General features: G+C 43.8%; 1 pseudogene; it reads left to right on the top strand.

Annotated features, from left to right (window-relative positions):
• The first annotated feature begins 8,205 nt into the window (after positions 1-8,205).
• Positions 8,206-23,990, top strand: part of LOC139583175 (glutamate receptor ionotropic, kainate 2-like) — a 198,807-nt pseudogene continuing 183,022 nt past the window's right edge.

The following is a 23,990-nucleotide window of genomic DNA, read 5'->3' as shown; positions in this document are numbered from 1 at the left end:
TGGCCTGTGCCGGTGTTATGATACTGATCATTTGTCACCACAGAGGATTTGTTTCTGTTTTTACCTTTGTGGCTAGATGGAGGAGTTAGGCCTACAACATCCCCATCTAGTGCTCACATCGGGGACAACAGTTGATAACAACTAGCAATATAGTTAAACCTAACGCTAACCCTCATTCTCTTAACCGCCTGTGTTAATTCACCTAACCTTCTGCATTAGTTCTCCAAACCTGCCATGTTAATTATCCTAACCTGCTATGTAAACAAACCATCTGTGAAGACAAATCAGTATCACCATAGTGGCAGCCAATTACATCACCCCTGATACTTATTTGGAGCCATTTAGTGTTGTTGTTTATGTATGTAGCTAGTGGGCTAAGCTGTAACATTAGTAATGTCTTTCAAAGGAGATAATGGAGGAACACCAACAGTGGGTGAAGTACAGGAGGACTGTGGTAGCTGGAAGGCCTCAAGACATTTCACCCCACCTGGACCTGCTGTTCGCTTTGAGTCCCAGTCTGGAGTGCAAAGCCCCTTGCCATTTCCTTCTGAGGCAGAATGCATCAAGCGGTTTCTGACAGACGAGCTGGTGGGAGACACAGTGGAGGAGACCAATCGTTATGCCTTGGAGCTACAGGAGATGAGAACGCCACAGGGAAGGTGGACCATCCGATGGGCGAGAAAGATCAAACCAAACTGTGCTTGACTATAATCACAAAATGGGGGCAGGGGATAAGGCGTATACGATGAACAGCTTTGTGGCATGCGCTTGGGAATTTTTTAAAAATAAAAAAATAAAACTCAAGTGGTATAAGAAGATATTTTTTCCATCTGATCGACACCGCTGTCCTCAATGGTCACGTAGTTCACCGCCAGCTATCAAGGGAGATGATCACTGAACAAGGTTTTGTAATTGAACATACAGTTTACATACAAATCAAATAGAGTTCCATTATGCAATTATATTGACGTCTCACCCACCTCCCCAAACAGTATGTCTCTAGCATACAAAAGCTGTCGTCAATCTCCTGCACGAAAGATGTACAGGTTCAGTTATGATGTTGCCAAGTTATGTTCAATACTGTATGTGAGTGTAGTTTCTGAAAGTACAGAATAAAGAGGAATTATTAGTAATTTATATAAAATCAGGATGGCACTAAAATAATATTACAAGTAACATAACTAAAGAGCTCCACAACTGCTCCATAAGGTGACAGGGCAGAGATATGCAGGCCAAATGAATACACAAGCAAATGCAATGGTCATGATAAGGCCAGGGCGGCGGGTCACGGCTAGAAGGGATCCAGATTTGGTCAAATTAACATATTTTGTGTTCCATTCTCAGTCAAATTATGTTTGACTCGTGGGTGAGTGTAAGGCATTCTGATATGAGTTTAAAATGGAGTTTGACCAGTGAAAGCTGGAGGGAGGACACAGACAGACCACGACACATTCATGCACACACACACACGTGGACTCAAATCGCTGTTACAGCGAGGTATCCTCATTGAGAAGTAGAGCAAAGTGCGCTAGACAAAGAGGGGGAGAGCAACCGAGAGAAAGAGAAAAAAGTCCCTCAGTCCCAGGGACTGTATGCAAAGGTGATTTATGGATGAGAGGAGGAAGGGGAGAGGAGAACACTAGCCGCACCAGGCTCAACAGACCTCATTGTGGCACACAGAACAGAGGGGACGCAATGAAATCAAACTACTTTGTCTTCCATTCTTCTCTCTTTTGTCACTCATTTTAAGTAGACCAGCTACATCCACCATAACATCTTATTTTGTAAGTAAGTAATTTGTAAGTAGCATCTTTCTGTAGGTCCGATCTAGATTTTTGAACCGTTTACATGTCAATGAAGTCAATCCCAAAGGTTTTATGAGCACCATTCTCACCCATCTGTTCTAACATGGTACATACCTGTAAACCCCCATAAAACATTGAAAAGACAATTGGTATGGCCCAACTTTTGAAGAACCACCCCCCCAGCTCTACTTTACTCAGTTAGATAAATCAAATTATTGCCCTACACCTTCACCTTTTGAACACCCCTTACAAATTGACTATCAAGCAGTAAAGCATGCTGGGCTGTGGCGGTTAGATGTGAACATGAGTCAAGCAGCTCTTTTGCCCATCAGAACAACAACCTTGGAAGAATTCTGCTTACCTGGGAATATTGGGCTGAAAAGCTATTAGAGCATGGATGCTGACAGATGAATGGGACAAACACATTGGGCTTATAAAGTAAGGGGCGGTGTCCCACCCTGATCTGTTTCACCTGTCCATATGCTTGTCTCCACCCCCCTCCAGGTGTCGCCCATCTTCCCCACTTATCCCCTGGGTATTTATACCTGTGTTTTCTGTCTGTCTGTGCCAGTTCGTCTTGTTTGCCAAGTCAACCAGCGTTGTTCTCTTAGCGCCTGGTTTTCACCAGTCGCTCTTTTCTCGTCCTCCTGGTTTTGACCCTTGCCAGTCCTGACTCTGAGCCTGCCTGCCTGACCACTCTGCCTGCCCCTGACTTCAAGCCTGCCTGCTGCCCTGTACCGGTTTGGACTCTGCCCTGGCTATAAACGCTTGCCTGTCCCCAACCTGCCTTTTGTCTATCCCTTGGATTATAATAAATACCAGAGCTCAAACCATCTGCTGCCTGTGTCTGCATCTGGGTCTCACCTTGTGTTGTGATAGGCGATGGGAAAAATCTCAGGCTATTTACAATCTGACAGTGATATTACCCTTGCTAACTCGCGTTTGTCGACGTTCCCGTTTGATGGCCGTTTCGTTTCCAGCCAAGAGAGTTGTTCCTGGGAAAACGATCATGGGTTGTGTGTGATGGGACACTGTCCTTCCCAGTTGGAGCTGGTTCTTGGCTGTGTGTTGGGCTCTTTCAGTCAATTTGTGGAGCTGGTTCTTGGCTGGGTGTTGGGCTCTTTCAGTCAGTTTGTGGAGCTGGTTCTTGGCTGGGTGTTGGGCTCTTTCAGTCAGTTTGTGGAGCTGGGTGTTGGGCTCTTTCAGTCAGTTTGTGGAGCTGGTTCTTGGCTGGGTGTTGGGCTCTTTCAGTCAATTTGTGGAGCTGGTTCTTGGCTGGGTGTTGGGCTCTTTCAGTCAATTTGTGGAGCTGATTCCTGGCAGGGTTGTTGGCCTCTTTTGGTCCCAATCCAGGAAGGTGATTCCACTGTCTAATGCTGGGAGTTAGGACCTTGTCATTCCCAATCAGTGAAGCTGAGCCCTGGCTCTCTAGCCTGGTACTTTCAGTGTCTTTATTCAATAGAAAGGGTAAGTCATCAACTCATTCCTGGAATGTGTACTTATGTTTTGGAGTGTGTGTGTGTGCAGGCATGTCTCTCTCCCCTCTCAGAAATGGCGTCGGAACAGCGGAAAAATAACGACATCAATGCTAACACAGGGAATAAACTGAGGAGCAGACAGATATAGAGGGGTAATCAACAAAGTAATTGAGTCCAGGTTAGTCCAATATTGCCCAGCAGCACATAGTGATGGTGACGCGTAATGAAGGGCAGCCTGTCGCCCTCAAGCGCCAGAGAGGGGGAGCGGGAGCAGGCGTGACACTTACTGAATGTCTTACTGACTGTTTTACTGACTGTGCATTATGTGTATTTTTGAATGTTGTATCTATGATATTGTTTAGCCTATTTGTGTGTTAGACATGCTACGCCCGCTCCCTGACAGGTCATCAATGTAAATAATAAATTGTTCTTAATTGACGAACATGCTGACGAACATGCTGAAGCAGGACGTGGGGTGTGCGCCGGCTGAGCCAAATGAGGCAAGAATATAAATAAAGGTGAAATAAAAAACATTTAGCTGCTCAGTTGTGTAAGGAAAAATATAACCGGGAGCATTTGAAAAGCTGTTGAATTTCCATCTTTAGCATTACCTTTAGCATGTGTACTAAACAGAATACTGTAGCAGTAGCACTAGAAGGGCCCATTCAGCATGTTGTGTGGCTACCGTGAATGAGCATGTTCTCTTGCAGGGTCTTCTCACCATTCACAGTGCATCAGTCTCCTGTTTCCATGGTTTTCTTGCCTCTGTCATCACTGTGTCTCCACCAGCTCATAGAGAGCGAGAGGGAGAGAGACAAAGAGATGGAGGAATTTGGGGAGAGAGAAATATAGGGAGAGGGAAAAAGAAAGGGGAGAGAGAGGGGGGGGGTATCCATGCATGTTATCTTTCCCTTAAGAAAAGAAAAAGAGGAATTATTAGGGAGAGAGATAGAGGAAGGCTTTCCATGCATGTTATCTTTCCCTTAGCGTACCATAGGCTAAAAACCCTCCAAAACACATTATGGAAACTGTTTTAAACTCACAGTTGTAATTGGCCCAGTCACAATAGAGCCACTCCAATATTACAGTATTAATACGTGGATTTGTACAAACAGATCTCATTGAACCCCTCTTCTAAAGCTACAGCCATGCCTGGATTTATGTACAGTCATCAGAACTACAAAATCCTAGATACATTGGGTTTATCTAGGCCCTCAAACGATTAGAACTACACAACCCAAAAACATACACTTGATTTGTGTATGCCCTAAAGCATTTAAAACTAGAAAATCCTAAAAGACATACTGGAAAAATGGAGGCCTAGAAGTACAAAATCCCAAAAGACACAGAGGCATGCAGACTTCACCCTACTAGAATACACAGGGCTAAAACTCAAAGACCGTCCTCTGCTACACTCCATGTAATTCTACTCCATAAACACCTTAACCCCACCATCAATCCTATTACAAATCTGGTTTTATGACGACACCTGAAGTACCTCCATTACATGACAGGGGGCACTGTTTCACCAGAGAGGATTTACCAGTAGCAGATTTAGCATAATTTTCTCTCCATCAGTCGATGTCTTCTTACCTCGGCTCAGTAAGCATTCCTTTCACGCTGGGTGCAAGGCTCGGCAGGCTTAGCGAAACCCAGCTTTTCTCCATAATTATGCTAGTAGAACAGATGGTGGGATGGTGAGTGCCTCGTTGTGTTTGATATTCTCACATTTGAGTATTTGTTTGTAGAACCCACGCAACCCAAAGCACATCCCCAACCCAGTGTTGTATGGACATTGACACTGGTGTGTCTTTGGCAAAAATCTTTTGCTATCTAGATGTTTATATATTCAGAATATGCTTGAATAGAGACCCGTTGACTTTCCCAATGCTCAAGGGTTAAGAAAAAATGCTGGTTGATTGGTTGATGTAATTATAGTTGCATCTGATTAACCCACACTTGTTGCACCTTGGCTTCTGTTTCAAGGAAACACGCGCACTCACGCACACGCACTCTTTCTCTCTCACACACACTCACACAGTGTAGTCTCTCTCTCTCTCTCTCTCTCTCTCTCTCTCTCTCTCTCAATTCAATTCAATTCAATTCAATTCAAGGGGCTTTATTGGCATGGGAAACATGTGTTAACATTGCCAAAGCAAGTGAGGTAGGTAATATACAAAAGTCAAATAAACAATAAAAATGAACAGTAAACATTACACATACAGAAGTTTCAAAACAATAAAGACATTACAAATGTCATATTATATATATGCAGTGTTGTAACAATGTACAAATGGTTAAAGCACACAAGTTAAAATAAATAAACATAAATATGGGTTGTATTTACAGTGGTGTTTGTTCTTCACTGGTTGCCCTTTTCTTGTGGCAACAGGTCACAAATCTTGCTGCTGTGATGGCACACTGTGGAATTTCACCCAGTAGATATGGGAGTTTATCAAAATTGGATTTGTTTTCGAATTCTTTGTGGATCTGTGTAATCTGAGGGGAATATGTCTCTCTAATATGGTCATACATTGGGCAGGAGGTTAGGAAGTGCAGCTCAGTTTCCACCTCATTTTGTGGGCAGTGTGCACATAGCCTGTCTTCTCTTGAGAGCCATGTCTGCCTACGGCGGCCTTTCTCAATAGCAAGGCTATGCTCACTGAGTCTGTACATAGTCAAAGCTTTCCTTAAGTTTGGGTCAGTCACAGTGGTCAGGTATTCTGCCACTGTGTACTCTCTGTTTAGGGCCAAATAGCATTCTAGTTTGCTCTGTTTTTTTGTTAATTCTTTCCAATGTGTCAAGTAATTATCTTTTTGTTTTCTCATGATTTGGTTGGGTCTAATTGTGCTGTTGTCCTGGGGCTCTGTGGGGTGTGTTTGTGTTTGTGAACAGAGCCCTAGGACCAGCTTGCTTAGGGGACTCTTCTCCAGGTTCATCTCTCTGTAGGTGATGGCTTTGTTATGGAAGGTTTGGGAATCGCTTCCTTTTAGGTGGTTGTAGAATTTAACGGCTCTTTTCTGGATTTTGATAATTAGTGGGTATCGGCCTAATTCTGCTCTGCATGCATTATTTGGTGTTCTACGTTGTACACGGAGGATATTTTTGCAGAATTCTGCATGCAGAGTCTCAATTTGGTGTTTGTCCCATTTTGTGAAATCTTGGTTGGTGAGCGGACCCCAGACCTCACAACCATAAAGGGCAATGGGCTCTATGACTGATTCAAGTATTTTTAGCCAGATCCTAATTGGTATGTTGAAATTTATGTTCCTTTTGATGGCATAGAAGGCCCTTCTTGCCTTGTCTCTCAGATCGTTCACAGCTTTGTGGAAGTTACCTGTGGTGCTGATGTTTAGGCCGAGGTATGTATAGTTTTTTGTGTGCTCTAGGGCAACGGTGTCTAGATGGAATTTGTGGTCCTGGTGACTGGACCTTTTTTGGAACACCATTATTTTGGTCTTACTGAGATTTACTGTCAGGGCCCAGGTCTGACAGAATCTGTGCAGAAGATCTAGGTGCTGCTGTAGGCCCTCCTTGGTTGGTGACAGAAGCACCTCTCTCTCTCTCTCTCTCTCTCTCTCTCACTCACACACTCACAGGCCAGTCATTCACTTCTTCACACTTGATACCACATACAATAACACTGTTTAACCCGTGGGTTGGGGCTATGGTGGAGTGGTGGGGGTTAGGGAAGGATCCAAAAAATTATTTCATATATCCATCCATTCGGTGCTGAAGATTAGATCCTTCTCATCGCCACTCCACCCGTTCGTAGCTGGGCCTATTTGTTGTACTTAGCGCGGCTCATCATCAAACCCGGCTGAATCTGAATCTACACTTGCAGGGCCCCGGAGCTGATAGTGCGCACACTGTACAATTCGACAAAACCTTTGCGTGTACACACCGTGCCGATTGCAACCGTTTGAACGGCAGTTGTTGGAGTGTACTCACATAGAAACGTGCTACTTGAAATACACAGTAAACCACGAACGCGTAGCTATTATTGTGTTTCTATATCTACACAGATTGTAATCGGTTGTCAGGAATGTATCTCTCATTTGCAGTTAGTGCGTAAGTCGGTTGTGACATGGTTAATACACACGGAGCGAAGGCTTTTAAGTCTTTTAGTGAAGTTATTTGCATATTGGTTAAATATTCGTGCCCCCGAGCACTTAATATCGATAGCTGTGTTATGGATTTGCTCTTCTCTGCCAATTTCAACTCTCACAATTCTCTCAAGTCTTCCCCCTCAAGTTTGTACAATGAAATATATAATTATCAAGACGTATGAATGTCCTGACTTCTGCGGAGGCCATGTCACCGTAAGTGCTGCATTGCCAATGTAGCACTTACGGTGCAACGTCGGATTGACCTTGTTTACAGAGCCCGCCACCAAACCTGGTTCAGTGCGGCGCTGTCCACGGTGCTGAAATTCCCAGAGGGACAGCGAGTGGAGCTGAAATGACTAGTCAAGGGGCCGCTTGCGTTTTTCTCCACTTCTCTTCAAACAACAATGCTCAACTGCTTGTTTTTTAAAAGTATCATGTTTGTTATTCAATATCACCACTTTCATTTACTGATGAGAAAAAAATAGACATAATACATGACGATCCAATTGATTTTGTCGCAAATTGGGACAATCTGTGAGTGAAATGAGGGTACTCATTGTAAAACGTAATGGTGTATGTGGAACTGTTACTCTCCAGCATATGAATAGGCTATAACACAGCAATGCAATTACTTTTATGAATGGGTAAACTGTTGCGGAGCCGCAAAATCCACCAGCAATGTCTCGCAGTCACATCAATACACTGTTTAAGATCTGGTGGAACGGTTTCGGTTTGTGTGGCTACTTGCAGAGCGATGTAAAAACGCGCAGCACAAGCGTTACATAATTACAACGGGTGGGTGGATGAAATTATCCGAAGAAAAACATGCTGTTGTAAAATAGCAGCTCCTTTGGGATGCAGATAGGGATCTGTGGCACCTGTGACAATATCTCTCTTTCACACGCACGCACGCACACGCACGCATGCACACACATTCTCTCTCTCTCTCTCTCTCTCTCTCTCTCTCTCTCTCTCTCTCTCTCTCTCTCTCTCTCTCTCTCTCGCTCACCCTTCCTCTTCTGTAGGCTCTCTCTATCTGGATCGCGCGCTCGAACTAACCTTGGCTCAACGTCAGAGGCTGTGCAGTAGTGCAGTATAATGGGAGCGTATGCAACCCAAAGTGCCTCATAGGCTGCTATCGCGATTCTGCTCTGCTTGGCGCTCTCCTGCTCCTCTACAGACATACCTCCCGTGTGGATATCCGACTCCTCGTGTCTCACTTGAGCCAGGCGCCAGCCCATGTATGAGCCCCCACCGGATTTGTACCGCCCGACATGGATGTCCCGCCGTCTGGTGAACCGGAGGAGAGTTTCTTGGCTTAGTCAAGTCGGGAATCAGGCCGGGACTGCTAATGGGTTTAGGGGAAGCTCGAGTGACCATGCCGTGATCCTGCGACTGGGCTGCCGTCACCCTGCCGAACAGACTGTAAACCGAATTCCGGGGTACTCAAACGCGTACGGGGGATCACCACTGTGCATTTTACAAACAACATGAAGATTACCTCCCTGCTGATAACTAGTCTCGTTTTCAGGTTCAACCTCAGGCTGCTGCTCCTGCTTCTGCTGCTGTTTCTTGGATACTCTCGTGGGATGCCACACGTTTTAAGATTTGGTAAGATACGTGTTGTTTGTAGAGGAGACAAGTATTTGTGAACTTCTCATACACTGTAAAGGGGTTACCCTGAATTTGACAGTAATTTACAGGCAGTTCGGTGAATATGGTATCAAGCCTGTAAACCTGTATTATACTGTAAAAAAAAGTAAATGCTACTGTTATCGGGATTAATTATATTTCATTGAGGCGATGGGTTTGTATTCCTCAGTATTGTACTGTAATTACAAGGGGTTTGTGCAAGCAGATTGGCTGCTAACTGTTTACACATTACAGCATTTTGATGAATATTTGGTGTTCTATATCACTTGCACTTCTAGAGGCCTTAACAAAGGCTTCCAAACTGGCAGGGCAAAACAGACCAAAAGAACATCGAAAAATGCTCAACAATTTAAGGTTTAAGACTAGCGGTCACTCCAATCAGTTCCCTATGGGGCTCTATGACCACATGCAAGTTAAATTGGTATAGCATTCCCCCTCATGGGTGCAACAAATGTGGCCTCTTACAAGGCACGTCTCAAAATATGCAATGAGACATAAACAACAATTCCATTTACCCACTAGTTGTCAAAAGGTTTTTGGCACTCAAAAAGATACAGTATATGGTACTGTATTCTGTGGGGTGGAATTACAGTACCATTCGAAATACAGACATTTTCCCACAATGCACCATCATTTACAATATGATGCTGTGAAACGTTTGAGTTATTTTTTACTTTTAGTAATAACTCAAATAACTGAATAAATTGCTGCTTTCCATTACAGTGTAGGCTATCTATTCATAGCATTCAATGGTTCAGGGAATGGCCCTGTTTGCTCTTTATGTACAATACCGTTCAAAAGTTTGGGTCACTTAGAAATGTCCTTGTTTTTGAAAGAAAAGCATTTTTTTGTCCTTTAAAATAACATCAAATTGATCAGAAATACAGTGTAGACAATTGTAGCTGGATACGGCGGATTTTTAATGGAATATTCTCACTCCTGTTCCAATGTAACGTTGTGTTAGCTAATCCAAGTTCATCATTATAAAAGGCTAAATGATCATTAGAAAACCCTTTTGCAATTATGTTAGCACAGCTGAAAACTGTTGGTCTGATTAAAGAAGCAATAAAACTGGCCTTCTTTAGACTAGTTGAGTATCTGGAGCATCAGCATTATGGGTTTGATTACAGGCTCAAAATGGCCAGAAACAATCAACTTTCTTCTGAAACTCATCAGTCTATTCTTGTTCTGAGAAATGCAGGCTATTCCATGTGAGAAATTGCCAAGAAACTGAAGATTTCGTACAACGCTGTGTACTACTCCCTCCACAGAACAGTGCAAACTGGCACTAACCAGAATAGAAAGAGGAGTGGGAGGCCCCGGTGCATAACTGAGCAAGAGGACAAGTACATTAGAGTATCTAGTTTGAGAAACAGACTAGCCTTCTAGGCAGAGTTGCAGAGAAAAAGCCATATCTCTAACTGGCCAATAAAAATAAAAGATTAAGATGGGCAAAATAACAGATACTGGACAGAGGGACTCTGCCTAGGCCAGCATCCCAGAGTCGCCTCTTCACTGTTGACGTTGAGACTGGTGTTTTGAGGGGTACTATTTAAACTCAGTTTTTCACAATTCCTGACATTTAATCCTAGTAAAAATTCCCTGTCTTAGGTCAGTCAGGATCACCACTTTATAATAATAATAGAGAGAATGATTTATTTCAGCTTTTATTTCTTTCATCACATTCCCAGTGGGTCAGAAGTTTACATACACTCAATTAGTATTTGGTAGCATTGCCCTTAAATTGCTTAACAAACTATAGTTTTGGCAAGTCGGTTAGGACATCTACTTTGTGCATGACACAAGACATGTTTCCAACAATTGTTTACAGACAGATTATTTCACTGTATCACAATTCCAGTGGGTCAGAAGTTTACATACACTAAGTTGACTGTGCCTTTAAACAGCTTGGAAAATTCCAGAAAATTATGTCATGGCGTTAGAAGCTTCTGATAGGCTAATTGACATCACTTAATCAATTGGAGGTGTACCTGTGGATATATTTCAAGGCCTACCTTCAAACTCAGTGCATCTTTGCTTGACATTATGGGAAAATCAAAAGAAATCAGCCAAGACCTCATAAAAATATTCTAGACCTCCACAAGTCTGGTTCATACTTGGAAGCAATTTCCAAACGCCTGAAGGTACCACGTTCATCTGTACAAACAATAGTATGCAAGTATAAACACCATGGGACCACGCAGCCGTCATACCACTCAGGAAGGAGACGCGTTCTGTCTCCTAGAGATGAACGTACTTTGTTGAATAGAGGTTTTTGGATATAAATATGAACTTAATCGAACAAGACATGTATGTATTGTGTAATATGAAGTCCTATGAGTGTCATCTGATGAAGATCAGCAAAGGTTAGTGATTACTTTTATCTCTATTTGTTCTATTTGTGACTCCTCTCTTTGGCTGGAAAAATGGCAGAATTTTTATTTGAGTTGGTGGTGACCTAACAACCGTTTGTGGTGCTTTCGCTGAAAAGCCTATTTGAAATCGGACACTTTGGTGGGATTAACAACAAGTTTACCTTTAAAATGGTATAAGACACATGTATGTTTGAGGAATTTTAATTATGAGATTTCTGTTGTTTGCACTTTCACTGGCTGTTGTCATATCGATCCCGTTACCGGGATTGCAGCCATAAGAAGTTATTAACAAGAAATTTGTGGAGTGGTTGAAAAACGAGTTTTAATGACTCCGACCTAAGTGTATGTAAACTTCCGACTTCAACTGTAAATGCTTCACTTAGTTCAAGTAACATACACATCTCAACGTCAACTGTTCAGAAACTGCGAGAATCAGGCCTTCGTGGTTGAATTGCTGCAAAGAAACCACAACTAAAGGATACCAATAATAAGAAGAGACATGCATGGGCCAAGAAACATGAGCAATGGACATTAGACCGGTGGAAATCTGTCCTTTGGTCTGTTGAGTCCAAATTTGAGATGTATGCTTCCAACTGCCATGTCTTTGTGAGACGCAGAGTAAGTGAACCGACGATCTCCTCATGTGTGGTTCCCACCGTGAAGCATGGAGGAGGAGGTGTGATGGTGTAGGGGTGCTTTGCAGATGACACTGTCTGATTTATTTAGAAATTAAGGCACACTTAATTTAACCAGCATAGCTACCACAACATTCTGCAGGGATACGCCATCCCATCTGATTTGGGCTTAGTGGGATTATCATTTGTATTTCAACAGGACAATGACCCAACACACCTCCAATGAGAGTGATGGAGTGCTGCATCAGATGACCTGGCCTACACAATCAGCTGACTTGAGCCAAATTATGATGGTTTGGGATGAGTTGGACCACAGAGTGAAGGAAAAACAGCCAACAAGTGCTAAGCATATGTGGGAACTCCTTCAAGACTGTTGGAAAAGCATTCCAAATGAAGCTGGTTGAGAGAATGCCAAGAGTGTGCAAAGATGTCATCAAGGCAAAGGGAGGCTACTTTGAAAAATCTATAATATAAACGTAACGACATGCTCTGAGAGTCAGGAAGCAAGTTCAGGGAGTGAGTGTTTTAATAAATAAACGGAAATAATACAAAACAAGAAACAAAGACAACACACAGACATGACACAGAAACAATGATGCCTGGGGAAGGAACCAAAGGGAGTGACATATATAGGGAAGGTAATCAGGGAAGTGATGGAGTCCAGGTGAGTCTGACAACACGCAGGTGCGCGTAACGATGGTGACAGGTGTGTGTGCCATAATGAGCACACGTTACAATAAAATATATTTGGGTTAAATGTGAAAGACACATTTGAGTTGAAGGCATTCAGTTGTACAACTGACTGGGTATCCCCCTTTCCCTATTTTGATTTGTTTAACACTTTTTTGGTTACTACATTTTGTATTTGTATTTGTTATGGATCCCCATTAGCTGCTGCAAAGGCAGCAGCTACTCTGTCTGGGGTCCAGCAAAATTAAGGCAGTTTATACAATTTTAAAAACATTACAATACATTCACAGACCCTGTGCCTTCAGGCCCCTACTCCACCTCTACCACATACATACAGTACACAATCCATGTGTACGCTTGTGTATAGTGTGTACACTACATGATTCCATATGTGTTATTTCATAGTTTTGATGTCTTCACTATTATTCCACAATGTAGAAAATAGTACAAATAAAGAAAAACCCTTGAAAGAGTAGGTGTGTCCAAACTTTTGACAGATACTGGTCCACAATACCAACAAATCTCAAAATTGATAGGTAGATACAAAAATGTCATTTCAGCCTGTGGTGCCTGGCCTTAAGTGGAACCCCAAAGCAATGGATAGCTATTACAAACAATGGTTCTGGAGCTTTTGGTCGGCTAGTTGCTGTGTTCATTTAGCCTATAGTTTAATTGAATTGTATGAAAGACAATTATGACCAATAAAAGGATTAAGCTTCCTTTCTCTAAATTAAACCTTTCCCTGTCGAGTGACGGAATCTCATACATCCCTGGTACTATAAGCCTAACCAATATCCTACAATAGTAGCCATATAATGTTGCTCTGCCTCAAGCTGTTTCATATAGATATGGACTATTTGGATTAAACAGGTTCCCATAGGCCTATGACAGAGTTAGCAAAATAAGGGAACCCAACCATTCATCTCATGTTATTCCCACCAACACTCTCTGTTTCTCAGGGTAAGGGCACTTATACAGACCATTCAGGGAATATGCTTGTTTGCTTGACCGCGAGGTCATGCAAAAGCCTACAATTTCATAATTTGGAGTAAACGCATGTGATTAAAATGTCAATTTGAATCTGTAATGTATCTCATTGTCCTTCAAATGAATGTTTAGGTATCCAAATCACCATATCCCTCCTCTTTGAAGAAAGGGTCAAACCAACATACACTGCCGTTCAAAAGTTTGGGGTCACTTAGAAATGTCCTTGTTTTTGAAAGAAAAGCAAAAAAATATGTCCATTAAATTAACATAAACTTGATCAGAAATACAGTGTAGACATTGTTAATGTTGTAAATGACTATTGTAGCTGGAATCGTCAGATTTTTTATAGAATATCAGAGAAAGAATAAAGTAGACGGCGCGGGTCAAAATTGAGATTTATGACCCTATGTCCGGATGACGCGTACATGCCCAAATATGGGCATCCGGCCAGGACATCCTGTTCCTGTTGTCACGTGTTAGAGGGTGTGTTATTTTATATCTACACTGCTCAAAAAAATAAAGGGAACACTAAAATAACACATCCTAGATCTGAATGAATGAAATATTCTTATTAAATACTTTTTTCTTTACATAGTTGAATGTGCTGACAACAAAATCACATAAAAATGATCAATGGAAATCAAATTTATCAACCCATGGAGGTCTGGATTTGGAGTCACACTCAAAATTAAAGTGGAAAACCACACTACAGGCTGATCCAACTTTGATGTAATGTCCTTAAAACAAGTCAAAATGAGGCTCAGTAGTGTGTGTGGCCTCCACGTGCCTGTATGACCTACCTACAACGCCTGGGCATGCTCCTGATGAGGTGGCGGATGGTCTCCTGAGGGATCTCCTCCCAGACCTGGACTAAAGCATCCGCCAACTCCTGGACAGTCTGTGGTGCAACGTGGATGGAGCGAGACATGATGTCCCAGATGTGCTCAATTGGATTCAGGTCTGGGGAACGGGCGGGCCAGTCCATAGCATCAATGCCTTCCTCTTGCAGGAACTGCTGACACACTCCAGCCACATGAGGTCTAGCATTGTCTTGCATTAGGAGGAACCCAGGGCCAACCGCACCAGCATATGGTCTCACAAGGGGTCTGAGGATCTCATCTCGGTACCTAATGGCAGTCAGGCTACCTCTGGCGAGCACATGGAGGGCTGTGCGGCCCCCCAAAGAAATGCCACCCCACACCATGACTGATCCACCGCCAAACCGGTCATGCTGGAGGATGTTGCAGGCAGCAGAACGTTCTCCACGGCTTCTCCAGACTCTGTCACGTCTGTCACATGTGCTCATGTGCTCAGTGTGAACCTGCTTTCATCTGTGAAGAGCACAGGGCGCCAGTGGCGAATTTGCCAATCTTGGTGTTCTCTGGCAAATGCCAAACGTCCTGCACGGTGTTGGGCTGTAAGCACAACCCCCACCTGTGGACGCCGGGACCTCATACCACCCTCATGGAGTCTGTTTCTGACCGTTTGAGCAGACACATGCACATTTGTGGCCTGCTGGAGGTCATTTTGCAGGGCTCTGGCAGTGCTCCACCTGCTCCTCCTTGCACAAAGGCGGAGGTAGTGGTCCTGCTGCTGGGTTGTTGCCCTCCTACGGCCTCCTCCACGTCTTCTGATGTACTGGCCTGTCTCCTGGTAGCGCCTCCATGCTCTGGACACTACGCTGACAGACACAGCAAACCTTCTTGCCACAGCTCGCATTGATGTGCCATCCTGGATGAGCTGCACTACCTGAGCCACTTGTGTGGGTTGTAGACTCCGTCTCATGCTACCACTAGAGTGAAAGCACCGCCAGCATTCAAAAGTGACCAAAACATCAGCCAGGAAGCATAGGAACTGAGAAGTGGTCTGTGGTCACCACCTGCAGAACCACTCCTTTATTGGGGGTGTCTTGCTAATTGCCTATAATTTCCACCTTTTGTCTATTCCATTTGCACAACAGCATGTGAAATGTATTGTCAATCAGTGTTGCTTCCTAAGTGGACAGTTTGATTTCACAGAAGTGTGATTGACTTGGAGTTACATTGTGTTGTTTAAGTGTTCCCTTTATGTTTTTGAGCAGTGTATATTGCATCTATTCCTTTGAAGTTGTCATGATGATTGATGTGTAGGGACCTTGTTGAACTGGGGGGGGGGGGGGGGGGGGTCAGGGTTAGGGTTAGGGTTAGGGTTGCGGTAGACGCATTATAAATAAAGTCCAGAACAAGACATGCGGCCCCAGAACACTAAACAAGATTTTAAAAATGAACATGGATTTTGTGATCAGTGTCAAAGCAGTGATGACTGTAACAACGGAAGCAGGACCTCGGCTGAAACATAGAGAAAGGGCCAAGTATAAAGTCACAAAATACGATGCGCCAAAAAAGCGGTTTCTAAGTGTGTATAGAACCCAAATACCGCCCGCAACTGCGCTGAAAGATCAAGTGATGATGTCTAATGGACAGCAATGGGGGTATCAGTTTGATTACCTGGCCTGTAGAGTGAAGCTCTATACTGTAGCCGAAGGAGAAGAATATACAGACCAGACTTTAGGAATCTTAGACAAAGTTGTTTGTAGTTCTTCAGAATCATCCACAAGACGGGATACCATTTGTGTCCATTGTAGACTCTCGCCCGTATGTCGTACATGATTCATGATTTGCTCCATTTTTAGCACACGCTCTACATTAGCCCAGGCATTGTGTGTTGTGTAGAACGATACATTGTTCACTTTATTTTCAATAATTTGATGCATAACATTTGTAAGTTCTCTCAAATAGGTACATGAACTGAAGGAGGTGATCTACATCAATGAGAAACTCAAAGAAATCCGACACACCCTGGTGGACGACAACAAATACAGGGAAGCTGTGGTGGCTGATGTGATGACTTTCTGGCTCAATAAACCCCAAGAGACCGAGTGACAATACCCAAACCTCGCGGTCAAGCAAACAAGCATATTCCCTGAATGGTCTGTATAAGTGCCCTTACCATGAGAAACAGAGAGTGTTGGTGGGTATAACATGAGATGAATGGTTGGGTTCCCTTATTTTGCTAACTCTGTCATAGGCCTATGGGAACCTGTTTAATCCAAATAGTCCATATCTATATGAAACAGCTTGAGGCAGAGCACCAAATCAAATCAAATCAAACATTATATGGCTACTATTGTAGGATATTGGTTAGGCTTAGGCTTATAGTGCCAGGGATGTATGAGATTCCGTCACTCGACAGGGAAAGGTTTAATTTAGAGAAAGGAAGCTTAATCCTTTTATTGGTCATAATTGTCTTTCATACAATTCAATTCAACTATAGGCTAAATGAACACAGCAACTAGCCGACCAAAAGCTCCAGAACCATTGTTTGTAATAGCTATCCATTGCTTTGGGGTTCCCCTTAAGGTCAGGCACCACAGGCTGAAATGACATTTTTGTATCAATTTTGAGATTTGTTGGTATTTTGGACCAGTATCTGTCAAAAGTTTGGACACACCTACTCTTTCAAGGGTTTTTCTATATTTGTACTATTTTTTACATTGTGGAATAATAGTGAAGACATCAAAACTATGAAATAACACATATGGAATCATGTAGTGTACGCACTATACACACGCTTACACATGGATTGTGTACTGTATGTGGTAGAGGTGGAGTAGGGGCCTGAAGGCACAGGGTCTGTGAATGTATTGTAATGTTTTTAAAATTGTATAAACTGCCTTAATTCTGCTGGACCCGAGGAAGAGTAGCTGCTGCCTTTGCAGCAGCTAATGGGGATCCAAAATAAATACAAATACAAAATGTAGTAACCAAAAAAGTGTTAAACAAATCAAAATAGGGAAAGGGGGATACCCAGTCAGTTGTACAACTGAATGCCTTCAACTCAAATGTGTCTTCCACATTTAACCCAAATATATTTTATTGTAACGTGTGCTCATTATGGCACACACACCTGTCACCATCGTTACGCGCACCTGCGTGTTGTCAGACTCACCTGGACTCCATCACTTCCCTGATTACCTTCCCTATATATGTCACTCCCTTTGGTTCCTTCCCCAGGCACATTTGTTTCTGTTTCATGTCTGTGTTGTCTTTATTTCTTGTTTTGTATTGTTTCCGTTTATTTATTAAAACACTCACTCCCTGAACTTGCTTCCTGACTCTCAGAGCATGTCGTTAGAGAATGACGCCTCAACTAAGAGAAGCTTCATGGAGTGTATTTATATTATTGTTTCGGTGGGAATGACATCGGGACCGGGAGCCGCTACAGGCTCTTCATGCCTCAGACAGCTCGCCAGGCTCCCCTGCCTCTGCCAGGTCGTCAGGCTCTCATACCTTAGCCGGATCCCCTGCTACAGCTGGCTTGTTGGGCTTTCATGCCTTCACTGGATAGCGAGGCTCCGGCTCCCCTGCTTCCACCGGCTCATCAGGCTCTCATGCCTCAACCGGATCACCAGGCTTCCCTGCCTAGGCCGGTCTGTGAGGTTCCCGCGCCCCAACCGGCGACAAGTTCCCATGCATCAGCAGGGGTGACCGGTCCACTCCTGATCCCCGGGATCGTCCCTTTGGTTGGCGTCCTGCTGCTGGAGCCGAACGCGCCAGGGAGGGGGTAACGTCACATATGCTCTCTCCGGCGCTCTAGGTCACCATGATCCCACGTCTCAGCCGGACTGACAGGTTTTCCGTGCCTCAGCAGAGGTGACCGGTCCGCTCCTGATCCCCGACATCATCATTTTGGTCAGTTTCCTGCGGCTGAAGCCGCGCGTCAGGGAGGGGGTACTGTCACGTGTGCCACCTCTCTGGCCTCTTGGTCACCAGGCTGCTCATTATGGTGCACATCCTGTCACCATCGTTACGTGCACCTGCGTGTCGTCAGACTCACCTGGACTCCATCACTTCCCTGATTTACTTCCCTATATATGTCACTCCCTTTGGTTCCTTCCCCAGGCGTCATTGTTTCTGTTTCATGTCCGTGTGTTGTCTTTGTTTCCTGTTTTGTATTATGTTCTGTTTATTTATTAAAACACTCACTCCTTGAACTTGCTTCCTTATTCTCAGAGCATGTCGTTACGTTTATATTATAGATTTTTCAAAGTAGCCTCCCTTTGCCTTGATGACAGCTTTGCACACTCTTGGCATTCTCTCAACCAGCTTCACTTGGAATGCTTTTCCAACAGTCTTGAAGGAGTTCCCACACATGCTTAGCACTTGTTGGCTGTTTTTCCTTCACTCTGTGGTCCAACTCATCCCAAACCATCATAATTTGGCTAAAGTCAGCTGATTGTGTAGGCCAGGTCATCTGATGCAGCACTCCATCACTCTCATTGGAGGTGTGTTGGGTCATTGTCATTATGAAAAACAAATGATAATCCCACTAAGCCCAAACCATATGGGATGGCTATCCCTGCAGAATGTTGTGGTAGCTATGCTGGTTAAATTAAGTGTGCCTTGATTTCTAAATAAATCAGACAGTGTCACCTGCAAAGCACCCCTACACCATCACACCTCCTCCTCCATGCTTCACGGTGGGAACCACACATGAGGAGATCGTCGGTTCACTTACTCTGCGTCTCACAAAGACATGGCAGTTGGAAGCATACATCTCAAATTTGGACTCAACAGACCAAAGGACAGATTTCCATCGGTCTAATGGCCATTGCTCATGTTTCTTGGCCCATGCAAGTCTCTTTATTATTGGTATCCTTTAGTTGTGGTTTCTTTGCAGCAATTCAACCACGAAGGCCTGATTCTCACAGTCTCTGAACAGTATGTTATTTGAACTAAGTGAAGCATTTACATTTGAAATCGGAAGTTTGCATACACTTAGGTTGGAGTCATTAAAACTCGTTTTTCAACCACTCCACAATTTTCTTGTTAAAACTATAGTTTTGGCAAGTTGGTTAGGACATCTACTTTGTGCATGACACAAGACATTTTTCCAACAATTGTTTACAGACAGATTATTTCACTTATAATTCACTGTATCACAATTCCAGTGGGTCAGAAGTTTACATACACTAAGTTGACTGTGCCTTTAAACAGCTTGGAAAATTCTAGAAAATTATGTAATGGCTTTAGAAGGTTCTGATAGGCTAATTGACATCACTTAAGTCAGTTGGAGGTGTACCTGTGGATGTATTTCAAGGCCTACCTTCAAACTCAGTGCCTCTTTGCTTGACATTATGGGAAAAGAAATCTGCCAAGACCTCATAAAAAATATTGTCGACCTCCACAAGTCTGGTTCATACTTGGAAGCAATTTCCAAACGCCTGAAGGTACCACGTTCATCTGTACAAACAATAGTATGCAAGTATAAACACCATGGGACCACGCAGCCGTCATACCACTCAGGAAGGAGACTCGTTCTGTCTCCTAGAGATGAAGGTACTTTGTTGCAAAAAATGAAAATCAATCCCAGAGCAACAGCAAAGGACCTTGTGAAGATGCTGGAGGAAACGGGTAAAAAGGTCTCTTTATCCACAGTAAAACCAATCAATTCAATTTTATTTTTTATATAGCCCTTCGTACATCAGCTAATATCTCGAAGTGCTGTACAGACACCCAGCCTAAAACCCCAAACAGCTAGTAATGCAGGTGTAGAAGCACGGTGGCTAGGAAAAACTCCCTAGAAAGGCCAAAACCTAGGAAGAAACCTAGAGAGGAACCAGGCTATGAGGGGTGGCCAGTCCTCTTCTGGCTGTGCCGGGTGGAGATTATAACAGAACTATGCCAAGATGTTCAAAAATGTTCATAAGTGACAAGCATGGTCAAATAATAATCATGAATAATTTTCAGTTGGCTTTTCATAGCCGATCATCAAGAGTTGAAAAACAACAGGTCTGGGACAGGTGGCGGTTCCATAACCGCAGGCAGAACAGCTGAAACTGGAATAGCAGCAAGGCCAGGCGGACTGGGGACAGCAAGGAGTCACCACGGGCGGCAGTCCCGACGCATGGTCCTAGGGCCCAGGTCCTCCGAGAGAAAGAAAGAGAGAAGGAGAAAATTAGAGAGAGCCAAGATTTTCAAAATTTCCATAAATGACAAGCATGGTCAAATAATAATCAGGAATAAATCTCAGTTGGCTTTTCATAGCCGATCATTAAGAGTTGAAAACAGCAGGTCTGGGACAGGTAGGGGTTCCATAACCGCAGGCAGAACAGTTGAAACTGGAATAGCAGCAAGGCCAGGCGGACTGGGGACAGCAAGGAGTCACCACGGCCGGTAGTCCCGACGTATGGTCCTAGGGCTCAGGTCCTCCGAGAGAAAGAAAGAGAGAAGGAGAAAATTAGAGAGAGCCAAGATTTTCAAAATGTTCATAAATGACAAGCATGGTCAAATAATAATCAGGAATAAATCTCAGTTGGCTTTTCATAGCCGATCATTAAGAGTTGAAAACAGCAGGTCTGGGACAGGTAGGGGTTCCGTAACCACAGGCAGAACAGTTGAAACTGGAATAGCAGCAAGGCCAGGCGGACTGGGGACAGCAAGGTGTCATCATGCCCGGTAGTCCTGACGTATGGTCCTAGGGCTCAGGTTCACAGAGAGAAAGAGAGAACGAGAGAATTAGAGAGAGCATACTTAAATTCACACAGGACACTGGATAAGACAGGAGAAGTACTCCAGGTAACCAACTGACCCTAGCCCCCCGACACAAACTACTGCAGCATAAATACTGGAGGCTGAGACAGGAGCGGTCAGGAGACACTGTGGCCCCATCCGAAGAAACCCCCGGACAGGGCCAAATAGGAAGGATATAACCCCACCCACTTTGCCAAAGCACAGCCCCCGCACCACTAGAGGGAAATCCTCAACCACCAACTTACAATCCTGAGACAAGGCCGAGTATAGCCCACAAAGGTCTCCACCACAGCACAAACCAAGGGGGGGCGCCAACCCAGACAGGAAGATCACGTCAGTAACTCAACCCACTCAAGTGACGCACCCCTCCTAGGGACGGCATGAAAGAGCACCAGCAAGCCAGTGACTCAGCCCCTGTAACAGGGTTAGAGGCAGAGAATCCCAGTGGAGAGAGGGGAACCGGCCTGGCAGAGACAGCAAGGGCGGTTCGTTGCTCCAGAGCCTTTCCGTTCACCTTCACACTCCTGGGCCAGGCTACACTCAATCATATGACCTACTGAAGAGATAAGTCTTCAGTAAAGACTTAAAGGTTGAGACCGAGTCTGCGTCTCTCACATGGGTAGGCAGACTGTTCCATAAAAATGGAGATCTATAGGAGAAAGCCCTGCCTCCCGCTGTTTGCTTAGAAATTCTAGGGACAATTAGGAGGCCTGCGTCTTGTGACCGTAGCGTACGTATTGGTATGTACGGCAGGACCAACTCGGAAAGATAGGTAGGAGCAAGCCCATGTAACGCTTTATAGGTTAACAGTAAAACCTTGAAATCAGCCCTTGCCTTAACAGGAAGCCAGTGTAGGGAAGCTAGCACTGGAGTAATATGATCAAATTTCTTGGTTCTAGTCAGGATTCTAGCAGCCGTATTTAGCACTAACTGAAGTTTATTTAGTGCTTTATCCGGGTAGCCGGAAAGTAGAGCATTGCAGTAGTCTAACCTAGAAGTAACAAATGCATGGATTAATTTTTCTGCATCATTTTTGGACAGAAAATTTCTGATTTTTGCAATGTTACGTAGATGGAAAAAAGCTGTCCTTGAAACAGTCTTGATATGTTCGTCAAAAGAGAGATCAGGGTCAAGAGTAACGCCGAGGTCCTTCACAGTTTTATTTGAGACGACTTTACAACCATCAAGATGAATTGTCAGATTTAACAGAAGATCTCTTTGTTTCTTGGGACCTAGAACAAGCATCTCTGTTTTGTCCGAGTTTAAAAGTAGAAAGTTTTCAGCCATCCACTTCCTTATGTCTGAAACACAGGCTTCTAGCGAGGGCAATTTTGGGGCTTCACCATGTTTCATTGAAATGTACAGCTGTGTGTCATCCGCATAGCAGTGAAAGTTAACATTATGTTTTCGAATAACATCCCCAAGAGGTAAAATATATAGTGAAAACAATAGTGGTCCTAAAACGGAACCTTGAGGAACACCGAAATGTACAGTTGATTTGTCAGAGGACAGACCATTCACAGAGACAAACTGATATCTTTCCGACAGGTAAGATCTAAACCAGGCCAGAACTTGTCCGTGTAGACCAATTTGGGTTTCCAGTCTCTCCAAAAGAATGTGGTGATCGATGGTGTCAAAGGCAGCACTAAGGTCTAGTAGCACGAGGACAGATGCAGAGCCTCGGTCTGACGCCATTAAAAGGTCATTTACCACCTTCACAAGTGCAGTCTCAGTGCTATGATGGGGTCTAAAACCAGACTGAAGCATTTCGTATACATTATTTGTCTTCAGAAAGGCAGTGAGTTGCTGCGCAACAGCTTTTTCTAAAATCTTTGAGAGGAATGGAAGATTCGATATAGGCCGATAGTTTTTTATATTTTCCGGGTCAAGGTTTGGCTTTTTCAAGAGAGGCTTTATCACTGCCACTTTTAGTGAGTTTGGTACACATCCGGTGGATAGAGAGCTGTTTATTATGTTCAACATAGGAGGGCCAAGCACAGGAAGCAGCTCCTTCAGCAGTTTAGTAGGAATAGGATCCAGTATGCAGCTTGAAGGTTTAGAGGCCATGATTATTTTCATCATTGTGTCAAGAGATATAGTACTAAAACACTTAAGTGTCTCTCCCGATCCCAGGCCCTCGCAGAGCTGTGCAGATCCAGGACAGCTAAGCCCTGGAGGAATACGCAGATTCAAAGAGGAGTCCGTAATTTGCTTTCTAATGGTCATGATCTTTTCCTCAAAGAAGTTCATGAATTTATTACTGCTGAAGTGAAAGCCATCCTCTCTTGGGGAATGCTGCTTTTTAGTTAGTTTCGCAACAGTATCAAAAAGAAATTTTGGATTGTTCTTATTTTCCTCGATTAAGTTGGAAAAGTAGGATGAGCGAGCAGCAGTGAGGGCTCTTCGGTACTGCACGGTACTGTCTTTCCAAGCTAGTCGGAAGACTTCCAGTTTGGTGTGGCGCCATTTCCGTTCCAATTTCCTGGAAGCTTGCTTCAAAGCTCGGGTATTTTCTGTATACCAGGGAGCTAGTTTCTTATGACAAATGTTTTTCGTTTTTAGGGGTGCAACTGCATCTAGGGTATTGCGCAAGGTTAAATTGAGTTCCTCAGTTAGGTGGTTAACTGATTTTTGTCCTCTGACGTCCTTGGGTAGGCAGAAGGAGTCTGGAAGGGCATCAAGGAAT

Source organism: Salvelinus alpinus, chromosome 8 (genome assembly GCF_045679555.1).
Source record: "Salvelinus alpinus chromosome 8, SLU_Salpinus.1, whole genome shotgun sequence".
NCBI lineage: Eukaryota > Metazoa > Chordata > Actinopteri > Salmoniformes > Salmonidae > Salvelinus > Salvelinus alpinus.
The sequence above is the reverse complement of the archived record's forward strand: the minus strand, read 5'-3'. Positions and strand labels throughout refer to the sequence as shown.